Source organism: Mugil cephalus, chromosome 1, assembly GCF_022458985.1.
Source record: "Mugil cephalus isolate CIBA_MC_2020 chromosome 1, CIBA_Mcephalus_1.1, whole genome shotgun sequence".
Lineage (NCBI taxonomy): Eukaryota > Metazoa > Chordata > Actinopteri > Mugiliformes > Mugilidae > Mugil > Mugil cephalus.
Genome location: NC_061770.1, coordinates 14,533,778 through 14,550,236, shown reverse-complemented (window position 1 = coordinate 14,550,236; position 16,459 = coordinate 14,533,778).

Here is a 16,459-nt window from a genome sequence, read left to right as displayed (position 1 = left end):
AAAGTAGAGAAAATGAGGTGTTGTAGATATAAGATATTAAACAAATATGAGGCACAATGAAATGAGAGCCTGGACATTAAAGACAAAAGGAATGCATTTAGTTCACTTTATTTTCATTTAAACCAACACACATAATCAGAATGTCTATCAATGCTGCTTTACGAGCCGCTTTAGGACTAGTACATACAGTCAATGCTTTACGACAGTGGGTGGAGCTGGGGACGGAGGTGGGTGGGTGGGGTCAGAGGTCAGGGTCATGTACTAAGGAATGACATTTCTACAATAATAATAATATTAATAAAAACGATAGAAAAAAACGAATAAAACATTATGAGTGCATTCATAGGGCATTATAAATACAACCATCATAGAAAGTGTTACCATTTGAGTTAATGTTTCCCTTTTCATGGGTTTTGTCATTGTTAAAAGTAGCGCAATTATTTGTCACCGGGGGAAGATGTAATTTATATCTCAAGCTGTTTCTTTGAAAAACTGCAATGCATCAACTCAACTTTGGCTCCGGTAATAATCGCTGCAATAGCAAGGCTGCAGCTCATTCAAATCACACAGGAAAAACGTGTTACATAAATAAAATGCCCTTGTCCTTCATGAACAGTCAGGAGGACAGTGACATTTTAATTTCAGGCCTCTGATCGAGTAGGTGTGCACTGACGATACACAATTAAGAAACAGGTTGTGTCCCCCTGTGGCATGTCTTGAATGGCATGTTTGAGCAGACAGCCATCACCAGTGTCAGACCATAAACCTCTCCGCCCTCCTCCACCAGCTTTACTGAAATACCGATTCCCATAAAAAAAAAATACAGTGTCTATTTAAGTGTCCATCTCTTGGCTTGTTACAGCTCTGCCTCTGCCCCTCTACAGTCTGAGGCTTATTGAGATGTATAGTATGACACGGCTGCTATCATACTAAAGCCTCCAACTGTGTCAGCCATTGTGACATTGATCCTAGTCTGGGGCTTTTCAGAAATGTCCACCAAATGCACTCACATGTGCTATACTGTCATTGCGTTACGGGGGCAAAAACCTGTGTCCGCGTGCACATATGTTTACTGTATCTCTGATGTGATTCGCATTTGTGTCACTTCACCCTCAGATGTGGACCCTCTAATCCCCAGAAGAGAGAACAGAAAGGTCCTGTAGCATGCATTCGCCAGATTTGGGCTCCACGGCTTGTGCGACATGGATTTAGTGACGGCAAATCTATTTATTCTGTCTTCTCTCTTTTTTAACCCTCACAACAAGACAGACAGGGGGAAAAGGCACAATCCAGCCAGGCTTACCTCGCCAGCTTATGATATTAGACCCAAATTTGACAGTTCACGAAAGGACTCGAACAACCACAAAGGTTACACAAAAAGGCCGGATACCTAAGCCCAAAGCTTACAAGACTTAAGTAAGTAGCTCAACTTTTCAGATCTACTTTACAGGGTAGTTATTTCTCATTACAAGTTGGATCCTATTTATTTGTCGCTTTTATTTTCATAGCCATCACTCCCACCAGTAACAATAATACTCTCGGTGAGTCATAGGCAGATTAGTGGAGGAACAGGGTAGGACAAGAAATATGAGCACATTCCCTGAGTCATGAGGGATTATTGAAATCTGAGCATTTTGGCTACACTCACTTTCAGATTCAAGTTGGAAATAAAGTAGTTTAACACAGCGTAATGTCATTTTTTGATGATGTTCGCTTACATTTTTGTTTTTTTTGTTTCGACAAACTGGCACCGCTGAAAGTATCAAAGATGTGTCATTTTCTCACTGTACTAGTCTGGCGCAAAAGAAAACATACGGGGCATGATATACAGTCATGAGAAGCGTGTTTCTTTATTCATGACGTGTTCTGGAGATGATATCTGTGGGAAGCTTGAATCTGAAAAAGAAAGTGTGTCTGTGTTTCACTGAGCAATAGATATTTTGATTCAAATTTTGGCAGCCAAGGAGATTTTTTTAACATACCTCACACACACACACACACACACACACACACACACACAGAGAGCTCTCTATGCTTCTCTCGCTATCAAGCTGTCGGATCACTTGAATGCTATTGTTCATCGGTGTTATCATAACCGTGAAGATAAGACCAAAGTTATACTAAAGTATCTCATTGCGTTTTACTCACCATTCTCAGCAAATTCCCCAATCGTAAGCGTTGAGACAAGTGCATTATGGGAAATACATCAAAGCTTCATGACAAATACCCAGAGGACGTGAGAATTAATCACACTCAAGGCTGTCAGTGTAGCGATGGACTCACACTGCTCATGGATCACACAGCCTCTCGCGCTGACCCCGCTATCCATCATCGATACTGCCATGTGTGCAGCACTGGTGCACACAACCACACATGTATACAGAGGAACCTGGCTGATGATGGCTGGTGCTGATATATTTCAAAAGCCTCTTGAAAAATAGCATCGCAACATATTCAGTATTTCCTGTAGATGACACCATTGGGCCAGCATCTTATTTTTAATAGACAGTGAACCGAACACACACACACACACACACACACACACACACACACACACACACACTGATGTGCCCATATTTGTGTTTCGTTTCTGACTGGACAGACACGTCCTTGAAGTCCGTGCGGAGACGTTCGTGGAGCCTTGTTTACAGACGCGTGTGTGTGGGCTCCTACTGTCCGTTGCGAATGTTCTCCGCTGCTGTCGACGCTGAGGCAAATGTGTGTCTTTGTGTCAGATATGAGGCCGTGATGTTTACTTATTTATCCTTCCTTGCCACTGCCTCTCGGCCTGTTCGAATAGCCCAAGGTGTGAGAGTCTGCAAGAACACATACGTAAATAATTGAAAATTACAACATCATGCACTTGCACACATAAAACGACAAAATTTTTTTTTTTCAAAAATGCAGGAAAAATCAGGCCTGTGTTTTGAGGGTTTTTGGTACAGTCATTTGAAATTTAGGTTGGATTAGCAATCTGTAATGCCTTTCTGTGCTTTAGAGGTGTCTTCAGATTGTTACTTTAGTGAACGCCAAAGTCTTTCCTCACTATTCTGAGCAAACCAGCTGAAGACATGTGGTGATGATGCTAGTTTTATTCACCACAGTAAAACTTAAATGTAATAAAGCATAGCATAAATGCTGGCAGAACACTGCAGTCATACCTGAAATAGCTTACTGGCATCAGTTGTTGCACACATACTTCATCGTTTCTGGTTCATTTAGCTTACTAGCCTATGCGACTAGTAGGCCAACATCCAATCATATGCAGCCATATGCAGTGATTCTACTCAGCTGGAAAATATGAATGTGTAGTGTCTCTTAAACATATACATTTCCATATGATAGCTTTGTACCATTTGCCAGTTTTTAGCAATAATTCAAATAAACTACAGACCTTCATCTGATGAAATTAACTGTAAAGCATTTTGTATCGGAGTCCATTCAAAGAAATGTAAACCTGTTCCTATTGGCTTTGACAGAAAATGAATATCATATTACCATGGTTATGTTAGGAAAGATTTTATTAATAAAATAAACCATGACATCTCTGTGCACAGCAATACTCATCATCATATCTGCTTTTTTAAAGTGATCAAGAGGTCAGAAAAACAGAAGTTGCCAAAAGTTTGATACAACTCCACCAAATCCTGAAGACTCTAGACACAAATCTTTATTTCTCTCATGAAAAACATGTTCTTCAAAAATTCATATCATGTCATTTGGTAAATTCACTTTACCTGATGGCCATTAAGAAAGTAATTAAGCTTGTGTTTGAGGAGAGCAAAAATACACACATACATAGACTACTGCCAAAAAGCACAAAAACTGTATCCACAAAATGACCAAAACCTCAACTTGCAACGCACAACACAACCTGCCAAAGAATTATTACCTCGAAAATTTAGATTTACACAGCAGTACTGCTATCAAACCACCAAATCCTAACGCCACAAGCCCTGAAAACTCCAAGCTTTCAGTTTTGACGAGTTCACCAATAATGTTACTAAAAAGGAAAAGAATCTTTTGAGTAGGCAGAAGAGTTGTGCAGGTGCAGCAAAACTTAAAGTTTTATTTTACCCAACAGAACACAACCCACAAAACGAACACTCACAATAACTAAAACTGATGGGCCGGCCAGAAGTGAAAAGAGGGGCCACTCAGACACAAAGGGCTGTTGGATTTGTTGTGTCCCGTCTTAGCCTCAAATATCAAACATTTACCAGCAATGTAAAACTGCAAAACATGTCTACCGAACCAATTAAAAAGAACAGAATGCAAGCGATCAGCAAATGTGAGTTCATGTTGCAGTGGCTGGAAGGAGGAGTGTAAGAGAGGAGGGTTCTGGCCCCCTTTATTTTTTCTCTTTAATTAGACTGGATCGGCTTCACCTGAGAGATGAGCACAAGACGCCATGAGTCAAAGGTCATTTACCTCTCATAGCCAGTAGGGGGGAAGAATGCAGCAGCAGATATTAGACCACAAAGACAATTAGGCTTTGGAGCACGCCCGCCTTGATTGATGTGTTTGCCTGATGGCTCTCAGCCAGATTCAACCCTCGCTACTGCTTGTTGCCAAGAGAAAAATGAAAAAAATAGCTGGTAGGCGAATGCCAAACCCGTGACTTCAAGGAAGTGAGTATGAGGAACCAACGGCTGACATCATTTATATACAGCCAGTGGTTTCAGCTCCACTCAGATCCTTCTGGGAAATGTTGTGTGTACACTACGTGTGTGGTGACCATTGATGGTCTGTTCATTCAACTCATGTGCAGTGACCTCATTGTTAGCATTTGTACCATTGATTTGGAAAGTGCTATAGAAATATAAGATGATTATTTTTTCTGAAGTACTTTGAAAATATAAACTAGACTTGCTAAGTGGATTCTGCTAGTGTCCCGAACGGTGTTTTACAGTGTGACGATACTACGATCAGCCACAACATTAAAACCACCGACAGGAGAAGTAAATAAAATTAACCATCTTGTGATAATTCAGTGTTCTGTTATTGTTATTTGGACATGTACCACCCACCTAGACCAAACCACCCCCCTTACCATATAGCAATGGTACTCCTTGATGGCAGCAGCCGTTCCCAGACACAAGCACACACACAAAAACGGTTTAGGAACAACTAAAAAAACCTGAAAAACAACACAAGCCGTTGACCTGGCCCCCAATTTCACAAGATCTCAAACTGATCTGTGGGATGCCTGATCCACAGAGGCCCTTTCCCTCAATCCATAAACACAACTAGACATTCTGTTGCCAACAGTTTTGAAGGAACAAGAGAGACCTACACAATACTAGGGATGTGGTCATAATGTTGTGCCTGATCTGTGCACATTAATGCCACTGATTGCTACAGCTTCTCCCATAAAACAACATTATTTTTTTTTAGATTTTGTTAGTGACTCAGATTTAATACGTGTCTGTGAAAGGGGGATTATTTATTTACTAAGTCCTCAGTGGTGCAGAGATCCTTTGATAGAGTAAAGAGGCCCTTTCCTGACAAATCTGTCCAACCATTTGCCATTAACGGTCAGTCCCTTTGATCCAGGCATCTAAGACTAAACGTGATGGATGCGCGTGCCCATGCGTGTTTGCGTGCGTTTGTACTAGGCACGCATCAGAGAAAGGAGGAATCTGTAGATGCGAAGACAAACTCAGACTGATGAGCTACTCTGCAGAGTGACAATACTGTTTATGTTTTTCTCACAAAGCAATTCCTTTGAAAACAGTCCTTGAGAAAGTCCTAGAGATGCATCAGGCGGCAGACATTTACACAACCATGTTTTCCACCCTATTACTGTCTCGTCTAATCCGGCATAGCAGAAACAATAAACCAAATCCTCGAAGCAAAAGAACGTTCAGTTTCTTTTTGTTTCGGATTTAATTAAACTCTGATTGTAGAGGTCATAGTGTGTGGTTTCTTTTTATTCACCTGCATCATAATGGAAGGTGTTTATTGTATTAAAACAAATGAGAAGAAATATCAGGCCCAACTTTAATTAGATATTTACAATGAACAGATCGTCATTGGGGCTTTAGATTGTAGATGTTACATGTAAAATTCTAAGTATATAAGTATAGTATAAGCTGCTTTCACTGGTGTAACCTAAAATAAGTGTCTCCGTAGAGCCGTCACATTTTCTGTCAGCTGTTATCAGTGGGAGGATATGTGATGATTAAACTTATAAGCCTCGTATTTTTTTTTTGTTTGTTTGTTTTTTGTTTCTTTTGCTTGTTATGTCTGTCATGTTCATCACAAATCACTCCCTGCTCTGGTGTCTTTGCCTGTTGTCATTCCTCCAAAGATTTACTGTCATTGCTGTCACTTCTTAATATATTTTTTTTTAGTCTTGAGTGGTAGTATGTCAATCAGTGTCTCTCATGTTATCTACTCAGTAGTCCCAGTACGCTTGGCGTTTGTGAGTCCCAGAGGATTAACACTATTTGGGTGTCTTTTAAGGGTCACAGTTACGCAGCTAAATTCATTTCATCGCTCCGATTTCGACTTAAACGAGCGAGCTGCTGCAGCTCGATTTCTGTCCTCCCAAGCGTTACTCTGCCGCAACTCCTTTCATAGCGTGTCTCAGAAACAAAGACAGCAGGCGCAATCGAAGACAAACACACACCAGAGGAAGACGGGATTTTCAGCACTTTATATACACACAAATTCAATTTCCTTCTCTTTACTTTTGTTATTCCATTCGAATGTAAGTGTGTGTGTGTGTCTGTTCCCCCACCCCCCTCCATTTGTGAGCCCGAGTTTATTATTAAATGTGTCTTTTCAAGAAAATGTGTTTCCACGGCAGCTATTTATGCAGTCCGGCCATATTCCCCAAATGTCTCTCGCTGCTCTTATCCGTTGCATCACCCCAGCGCTGTCACTGCGGGCACCCACGGGCCCTGCGTGTAACATACGGTGAGAAGATTACTAATTACTATGCCTCCTGCTTAGCAAACCACTCGATTACTCACACACACTCACACACACACAAAAGCATGTACACATCGATGCATCACGGAGAACATTTCGGCATCCGTGAGTCCCAGGTCTCTGCAGGACGTTGGCAAACTTTAATCTCGACACAGTGTTGCAACAGGCAAACCAGTTTCTGATCTCCTCCATCTTGGTTATCAATAAAGGAGATCAAAGGATAAGGCTGTCTTCTCTATAAAGACATCAGTCTCTTGCGGGGGGGTGGGGCGTGGAGCGTGGGGAGGGGCTGTAACTCCGTGACCGGAATAAACAACATGCAGATAAAATCAGAGAATGACCCGGAGGCGAGACGCGTTGTTGCAAATTTCTGCCGGCAACGCTGATTTGTGTTCACACGCACGCCAACACGTCATACTGTATTTTTTTTATTTTTTTTTTGTAAAAAAACTAAGTTAGTTGGTGTCAATTTAAAAAGCAGAACAAGACATTTTTTTTTTTTTTTTCAAAGAAGTCAATGGGGTTGGCTGTCTGTATTTTGCAGGAAAACCAAGCCGGTAAACACTGTCTCGTTCATCTATATATAGCAGAAGATGAGTAGGAAATGGAACAGAATCGGGTGACATTAAGAAGAAAGGTGAAATAAACAGAGGGAAGATCTGCGCGCAAATGTTTTTAAGAAACAAAAAATATGTCCTACTCTCTACAGCCGCATCCATCAATTGCACAGGGATGTTTTTTTTTGGCTTTTATTTTTTTTTCACGCCATTTTAACCAAAGTGAGATGAGAGCGACTGTAGATCCGAAAGTATAGATTGCTATTCTGTGTCACTCTCATCTCTCCATGACCGAATCTATTTCCTCAAAGGAGCATGGAAAAGCTTTTAGTCGGTGCTCGAAAATGTGCAGCACAAAAGACACAGTCATGCTGTGATCGAAGGTCATGCTATAAAGTGTCATGTGGAGAGCCGGGGCTTTGTAAGGCGCTCTCAAACCCACTGCTCCACACCACTGAGACCTTTCCACCTTGCAGTTCTTTTTTTTTTTTTTCTTTCGTTCTTTCGGTACTGTAATAGTGAGACAGCCACATGGATGGTTACAGAGCAGTAACACAAGTCTGCCTATGTGCTTCAAGTAGTTTAAGGTAATAACTATTTATCCTGTTACATGCAATGGAGAAAACTGGGTCAGTTTAAGTTCCTTTTCGTTCCTCTGCCATGTTTGGGTCCCAAAAAAAAAGTCCAAAGAGGTGAAGAGAAGAAGTGAAGTTTATAAATTTACCATATTTCACACATTCAGAATAGAAAAGATTGACTTATATATAACTAGAACTTTCTCTGTGGTTCTTAGCTCCTTAAACCCAAACTTATTTTGCTCTTGCAGTTACAAATCTTACATATATAAAGTATAGAAAGTAAAATTGTGCATTCATGGTAGTTCATTTATAAAAGCTTTAACCTTTATTTACTATCAATTTAGAGCAGAGAGTTTAAACTTACCTTCTCTGTTTAGCTGATAATAGAGTTTATTGAACCCACCGATTTTGAGCCCAGCAAACTTCAGCAGTATATTCAACCAACTTGTCATTATCGAGGCCAGCAGAGGTGTTCATTAAGGGGAAAAAGCAACAGTGATGTTTATACAGTACAGCAGAAATCTTTTTCACCAAGTTGTCAGGGAAACCTTAGTCCTAAATGAAAAAGAAACCCATAAACCGACGCATGGATTCAAGCCGTAATGCGCACAAACACAAAAATCTTTCGAGAAAAGGGGGAACTCATGGGAAATCACAGCAGGAGGATAGAGGAGGTAAAGTCATTCAGAATGATTCAAAGGAAAGCAATCAACCGAGTGTAGACATCTGGCCTGATCTGTATTGCACACAGACAGTCTTACTGGGCCCTCTCAAGGACTCATTATGGAAACAGAGCAGAAGAGCAGGAGCGGGAAGATCACAGCAGATAAAGTCCTGCTATCGGAAATGTTGGTTCAGTGCAAATGGAGGGAGGTCGCCAGATCAATTTGATATAATTCGTTAATTAATTTGAATTTAGCCGAAATCTGCTGAATTGAAATAACTAAAATAGCCGAATGTCTGCATCTGCAGCAGTGTGACAACGAAATGTAGGTGCATGCTGACATTTCACAACATGAACTTTTTGAGAAAATTTATCAGTGGCTGAGCCTAATGAGGCCTATCATTAGGCCACCTAAGTGATTTAGCCCTCACAACAAGGCAAATGGAAATACAATAAAGCTATTTTAGTGTGATTAATTCTACCAAAGGGTGAGAATTGTACTGTGGAAAAGGTGAGTTACTCTGTACCAACTGATTGACATCAGTCAAGGAACTTGCAGCCTTTAGAGGTCATGTAATACAGTATATAACCTGCTTCCCTTAAATCTATTGTGTTCAGCCCCCTGTGTGTGCCACAGTCATTCTGTCATATCACAGTGTATGTCAAAGCAGTATGGAGTGTGTGCGTGCACACTGACAGCAAGAGGGCTGGTGTCACACCAACCCACTGCAGAGTGCCATGTAATGGTTTGGTGGGTGCTGGACAACGCAGAAGTCTGACATGTCTGTCTGTCTGCTCATTTAGAGGGAAGCTGTGCAGCGGTATCAGAAAGAGAAGACATTTGGTTGCCAGTGTGGAAAATGCGGGCACGCTTGAGTATGTGTTGAGGGGAGATTAAAAGATTGTGACTCTGGTTTGGTTTGCTTTGTTTATTTTATAATTTGTAACCACAGACTATGTAATTTTCGTACTTTTTCCCCCTCTCTCTCTTTTTCTATCAGCACTCAGTGTCGACTGCTCAGACCTTGTTAATGTTGCGTTGTACAGAAATGTCTGGGTGCGTGAATGACAGCCCAGACTAAAACATATCACCAACTTTTGGTTGAATTGTCATGGTTTCCACACACAATTCACCATGACTGTGACTGATGATTTCCTGACTTCTGGCACCACCATGAGTTTGACAGTTTTGACTCTAAGTGAAATGTTTCCTGGAATATTGGCTGCATTGTCATAAACTTTGGTGCACGCTAGAAATCTGTAAAATAAAAAATAAAAATGCTCCAGAAAATCTCTATTTCTATCCAATTTCATGATCTCGCAGATATTTCCCATGCAGGGCATTTTCATATCGGCATCAGGCTGAATTGTAATGACCTTCGTGGTCCTTCATCGTTTTATCTAGCAACATCCTCCTGTTCAAACTTTTTATTTTAATGTTTTATTTGCCCAATACTTTTGCTACTTGAGATGAAGTTACAACCAAAGTAAAGGGAAGCAATTCATTCCTTAGCAAATTTAATTTGGCCGGAGTGGGTGCTGCCAAATAAATAAAAGAAATAAAATCCGCTGTGCTTCTTACCCAAACCAAAAGAGTGGAAGCCAGGACTCCTTCTGCCACTGACTCAAATGATGATGCTGATGTGAAGTGCAAAACTAGCAAAGCATGGCTCTGTCTCTGTATAGTTTAACAAGTGTGATCAGTGCAGCAAATGAGTTTTAACACTAGGAAACTACTAGTCGCCACTCATAACTACTAAAAGTGACAGAACTGACCCTTTGTTGGCGCTCTGATTGGTCTGCTGACCACCAACTAGATTCTAGTTAGAATAATGTGGAGGTGAAATGGTTATTGTTAGTGCTAACGGAAAAATACAAGTCTAGTCTACTCCAAGTTTCACTGCTAACTAAGTACACAGGTTTCCAATGTTTTCTATTGGAATGGAGCAGCAACAGTAGGAATCCTCTGGTTGGGGTTAAACAAACCAGTCAGTCGTGTCAACTAGAGCCACAGAGGCAAGTTGTTGACATCAAACCACGGCCAAACAATTAGTGTCCTTATTAAATCAGATGCGAACAGATGCTTAATTTGGGCTAACGGACTAGACATTGACAGATAGTCAAGATGGTAGAAGGGAACAGGATAAAGGACAGGGTAAATCTGACGACATTCCACCCAACCAGCTACACTCAATTTTTGATGGTTTGCATGCCAACACATTAAGCTGGCGAATACTGTAAACATTATACCATTAGCTTCTACACCGTGATGGTGAACTCCTCAGGCTAGGCGACGTTAGCATAAGCTCTGTTGTACCTCAACATCTGCTCATTTAAATTGGGAGATATTTGTTAAAGGGGGACAGGAGAATCAGGAGCTTCATTCATTCATCATCTCCTTTAATTTAAGCTCCACACATTCATCTTGTATTCACCTTGTTCTGATCAAGCCGTTAATTTCCACTTGCAGAGGATAGAAACGGCAGATAAAACTGTCATGGCGCTTGAGGAGCACAGACAGGCCAAACCTGTTTGCTGTTGCATCACAGCCCTGATTGAGATTCTGATGACCTGTCTCTTCTAATCCAGCACGCTTCCATAACCTCCTGTTAATGTAATATTTGTTAACTGTAGACGCCTGTGACTCTGTCAATTTACCTCAGTTTTGGCTTGTTTGTCAAACGTAAAGTGCCCCCGGCCCTGTCTCTGAAGAAAATGACAGCAGTGTTGTAATCAACTCGGCAATATTATCATTCAGCATGTGTGGCTGCAGATAATTGTCGTAACATTTAGCAAAAGGTCTCGACGCTTAGCTCAATTAAGAAAAACGCTGATTGTGGTGTAGAAATCTAATGATGGGTAAATGGTGTAAAAAGCGAGGGAAGGTTATTGGAAAAACCAAACATGTTTAATGTACTGGCATATGGATCATCAAAGAAAAATGAGCCTGAATGGTTATAACGGGAGATTTCACCTCTGCTCAGCTTTCCGAAGGGCCAAATCAAATAGACAGTAAGCATTCAGAGAATTATGAATCATGTTTGGGCCGCTCGTATACCAATACGAGAGAGATTCTGCACACTGAGCTTGAAGTATTGGAAATAATACACTACAGGTCTTCCACTATTTAAAGGATTGATTTTAAAGGGCTGAGTATAGGGTGTATATGTCTTGAGTTTTGATAACTCATACAGAAGAAGAAAAACAGAACTAAAGGCAAGATCTTATGCTGATTTTCTACGATCATGTGACACAGTCAAAACAAAATGGAGTATTTCATGTAAATATGTGATATTCAGTCTAAATGCTATGGTGCAGATTGCCTGGCTGTATCTCTTCTCCGCCATTCATCTAAATAATGATGGATAGCAAATAAGAAGGTGAAGGCTACTACCAAAGATGTGGCATTCCGAGACGAACCATATCCATTGACCGGCTTTTTAAAGTGAACGGGAAAAAAGGCACAAGGGAAGGAAGGGATCGAGCAAATATTGCATGACATCACCTGAGGTGTCCACACTGGCTCCACATGAGTGTCTCCGTACTCGGCGGTCTCAAGAAGGCAGAGAAGGGGACACGCATCCTTTGATGTGAGTGGCTGGTGACTCAAAAAGACAAAATGAGCCAAAGAAAATCCATCCAGCAGCATCTGGACTTTTGTCTTTTTTTCAAAAACGGTAAACCAAAGTTTAAAATTTGTCTGAATATTAGAGTGTTATGCGGTGATGGTTAGCACTGATGCCTCACAGCAGGAAGGTTCTGGGTTCAAATATACTGGCCAACTCTCACCGTCTGAGGACATGCTCATTAGGTTAATTGGTGATTCTAAACTGGCCGGAGGGCGAATGGTTGTCAGTCTCTCTGTGTTAGCCCTGCGATAGACTGGTGATGTTGTGCAAGCTAATGGACACTCGAATTTCCTGTCTGTTTTTTTTTTTTTTTTCTATAGTTGCTTTCAAAGCAGTTGATCCGGGTTCAATTCCCAGTTAACCCAAATGTCTTTACAGAATATCATATCACAGCGATAAATATCATTTTCGCAGCATCTACTGTATCTAGAATCAGTATTTCAGATATGCCACCTGTAGAGCACATGTTGGTGGGAAGTCTAAGTCTTAATGATACTAAATCTTACAGTTTCATTCCTCCCACTGATTATTTCCTAGCTAAAATAAGTTACCCCATCAGACTGGCATCTTAACAATATATCAAAATGAGCCCCTCTTTTGAACAGCTCTTTGAAAGGAATCTACAAAATCCGACTCCCTCCAAAGAGCTATAAATCCCATCTCTAGCTGCTGCATTAGTCTCAATAAGATGACGAGTGTACGTGAATACAAAATTCGTCAACATCAGTGGAGATCAATGATGTGACGTGATGATTTCCATCCTCCTCAGTTACATCCGGTTCTGCTCAGCGTGGTATGTTTCATCCCTTGCTTTTCTTTCCCCAGTCTCTCCTCTTCTCTCTTTGCTTTTCCTCTCCGTCCATTTGATTTGTTTATTTTTTTGTGAGCTGGACGTCTCAGCAGCTCTAACTCGTCAGTCAGCTGTGTTGGTGAGGGGCCCAAAAAAGAAATTTCGTGAATGGTTAGTATTCAGTGGAGAGGTTAGAACGAGTGCTTTGTGTTCGTGCCACCGTGTTTGCTGTGTACGCGGGAGAAATTTTTTACATTTTCTCTAAGCCAACCTTATCTTTTATTCACATTGCCGATGAGTCAAAGGGATTTATGCCTACCAGGACAAATACTTAAATATATCTGAACAAAGAAATCCATCTGTGGTGTTGATAACAGACACTCGTGTCATGTTTAAAAATAGGGGCTTAGTACAATTTCAGACTTAGAGGGAGCTTTTAACAACTTCATTAAGTCAAGAGGTTGTGTTTGCTGCATACAAATGACAGAAAACAGTTTCCTTCGCAAAGAACTGAGACATAACGACAGCTGTCCCTCATTATGTGTGAATCATCTACTGTAACATCTGACTGGTTGTAATCAGCAGCACTAACTTCCACACGGACGTATGATTCACATTTGGTGGCACTGATTTTACAAGAGCGTACCTGTTCGTAAGAGCTGCTGGCCTCCGATATGAAACCAATATGAAAGAAAGCGCTGAGGGTGAAAATCAAGCGCTCAAGAAAGTCTCCTTCTGTCACTCCAGTGAGGGGGATAAATCCGAGGCATTTCTAAATTTAGTTCTGACATAGAATTAGCGAGACGTTTTGTAGTAGAAAGCAACGGGCTGGTGGTTACTAAGCAACTGGTGCTAGGCAACCTTGTTGGTAAGCATTGATCGTGCTTTAGGGGAAGTTGGGGGCTGATTGAGGGTGGGGTGTCTTCAAGGCTAAAAAAAAAAACAAATCTCGGGCTGCTTTGAATAATCTGTGTTTGCAGTCGGTTGCCAGGGAAGGTTGTGAAAGGCTTGGATTGCACGGTGAGCTCGTAATAGCTGTTTTCCTCGAAGATCTCATGGCACATGGTGTCTCTGACAGAAAATAACTCTTCAAGCAGAAAAGAGCATAAGAGCCTTCGGTAATGGCGTTCGTCATCATCTGATGTGGAACTGATAACGTCATAAATTACCAAGCCATTGCTTAAGTGGAGACGGGCCGCACTGCATACTAATGAGAGTGTGAAGCCCTACAGAGAGTGCGCTCCCGTGCATCCGCTGCGCGTTTGTCTATACAAGTTTGATAGGCTTCTAAAGCCTCAGACGACTGAGCCGCCTGAGCTGCCATTACGATCAATGACAAGAGACAGTGAGTGGGCTCTGCTTCGTCCGAGAGTACGGAACTTTCTTGTCACGGAAGAGATTTGTAATGAAGAGTCACAGCTCCGGTGTTTTTTGTAGATATTAGTCTCATTATAGATAAGAAAGTCCTGGCAAAGGCGCACGTGTCAGAGCTGTGCAGTATGATATGCATAAGAATTGGTTCAAAGACAGTGGAGCTACATTCATGAATTATACAGAGCATTAGCGAGAGGGGCAATTTTATTTCCATTAAAAATTGACATATTACTGAGAATGTTATATGTACAGTATGTTGCAATATAGCGCTGTTTGAGACTGACACAGTGGCAAGCTGAAGCTGTACAACAGAGTTTAGACGGATGAAATATCACAAACTGAATTACTAAAGTACTTTCAACGTAAGCCCCACATCTTTCCCGGATGCAGTTTTAACCAAATATCAAACCATTAGCTTGGTGTTATCATTCAGTAGATGCATTTTAAAATGTTTAATATTTAAGACACGTGCCACCGGTGTCACTGCTGCCAACACAAGGGGCTAACAGCACACCACCTGGATGCCACCTGCAATACTTCCAGTGGTTAAATGCGAGCAGGCACCCATCCCCGTTGTTTTGGGTGTCAGCTTCAATCAGCATTGCTCTTCATTCATCGTTTAGGGGTAAAGAATAAGAGAGAGGGAGGTGATGCATGGCGGCCTTGTGTCTGACAAGAGCTCTAATGCCCTGCTTTGGATGGCAAAATGAAAGTAAAAAGGATGCAGTCAGATCTACGGTCTAGTATCACACACCGCCGTACCCTTACCCACAGCACACATGAGTGCAGCACGTCAGTCTTGTATGAGTGTGATACTGTACCCAAGAATAGTCATTACCGCGAGATCAGCCTCTCATCCCTTGTGAAATAGGCTATTTCCAGTATCATGGATGAGACACACACACTGCTGATTTAGGAGGTTAAAGCTCCAACTGCACTATAACAGGGAGGTCAGAGGTCGTTTTTATTTGACGTTATAGCAGTAGTTTTGAGTCAGACACTCTTCAGCTGAAGGCAGCACACAAGCAGGTATTGCAGCTCTACGGAGGTGTTCCTCTGTGGATTTTTTGGATCAAGTTTCTTGACAAGCATTGGATGTATTACACCAAAAGAAAAAAAAAATCTGTATCCAAACATGATGCCATCTAGTGAAATTACCAGCTGAAGCTTTGAGCTTGTCCAGTATTTTGATTTATGACCGAATACCTGCAAAGTAATCATATTCCCCTCGGCTTGCACTCTTTCTGTAAGCTAAAAGAAGATGGTGAACATGTGAAAAGTCAGTTCAGCTGCTGCGCTATAATTAATAGCAGCATATCTAGGCTGCAGATGTGGGACCAAGTTGATGTTTTACAAGTCTCAAATCCCATCCCCATGTTCAAAGATTTGAGTCCTAATAGTCAGATTGAACCTTGTCAATTAAATATAAACAGGGGACTTCAGTGTTTTTTTCAGGCCAGGTCGTGATTGGCTCAGCAGCAATAGGGGCGTGGCCTACTGTGTACAGGAAGCTTAGATTGACAGGTCTTGGCTAGTGTGGCGCTCTGGGTGAAACAGTGCGCTGTCGTTACAGCTTCTGTATCGCTGAATGAAAAATAAAATTTTCTGCCTCCACTGATCCCTTTACTGAAATGTGTTGGATCCATGTTGATGTGTATTTAAAGTAATCAAAATTTGTGGGGTGAAAAATATATTAAATGTCTAATCTAACTTTCAAGACTCATGAGGGAAAAGCATACAATATCAGGAGTAAAAGATGCTGGAGACAGTGTGATGCATTAGCATTCAGGACGTAAGATGAGACCGTGTGAGAAGACAGGAGAAGATGGATGAATTCTGCAGTCTTTTAGTTGAATCTCTCTCCTCAGAATGAACCGGATGAACCAAAGATGATAGGACGCCTGTTACTAAATATACTGTGAATGCAA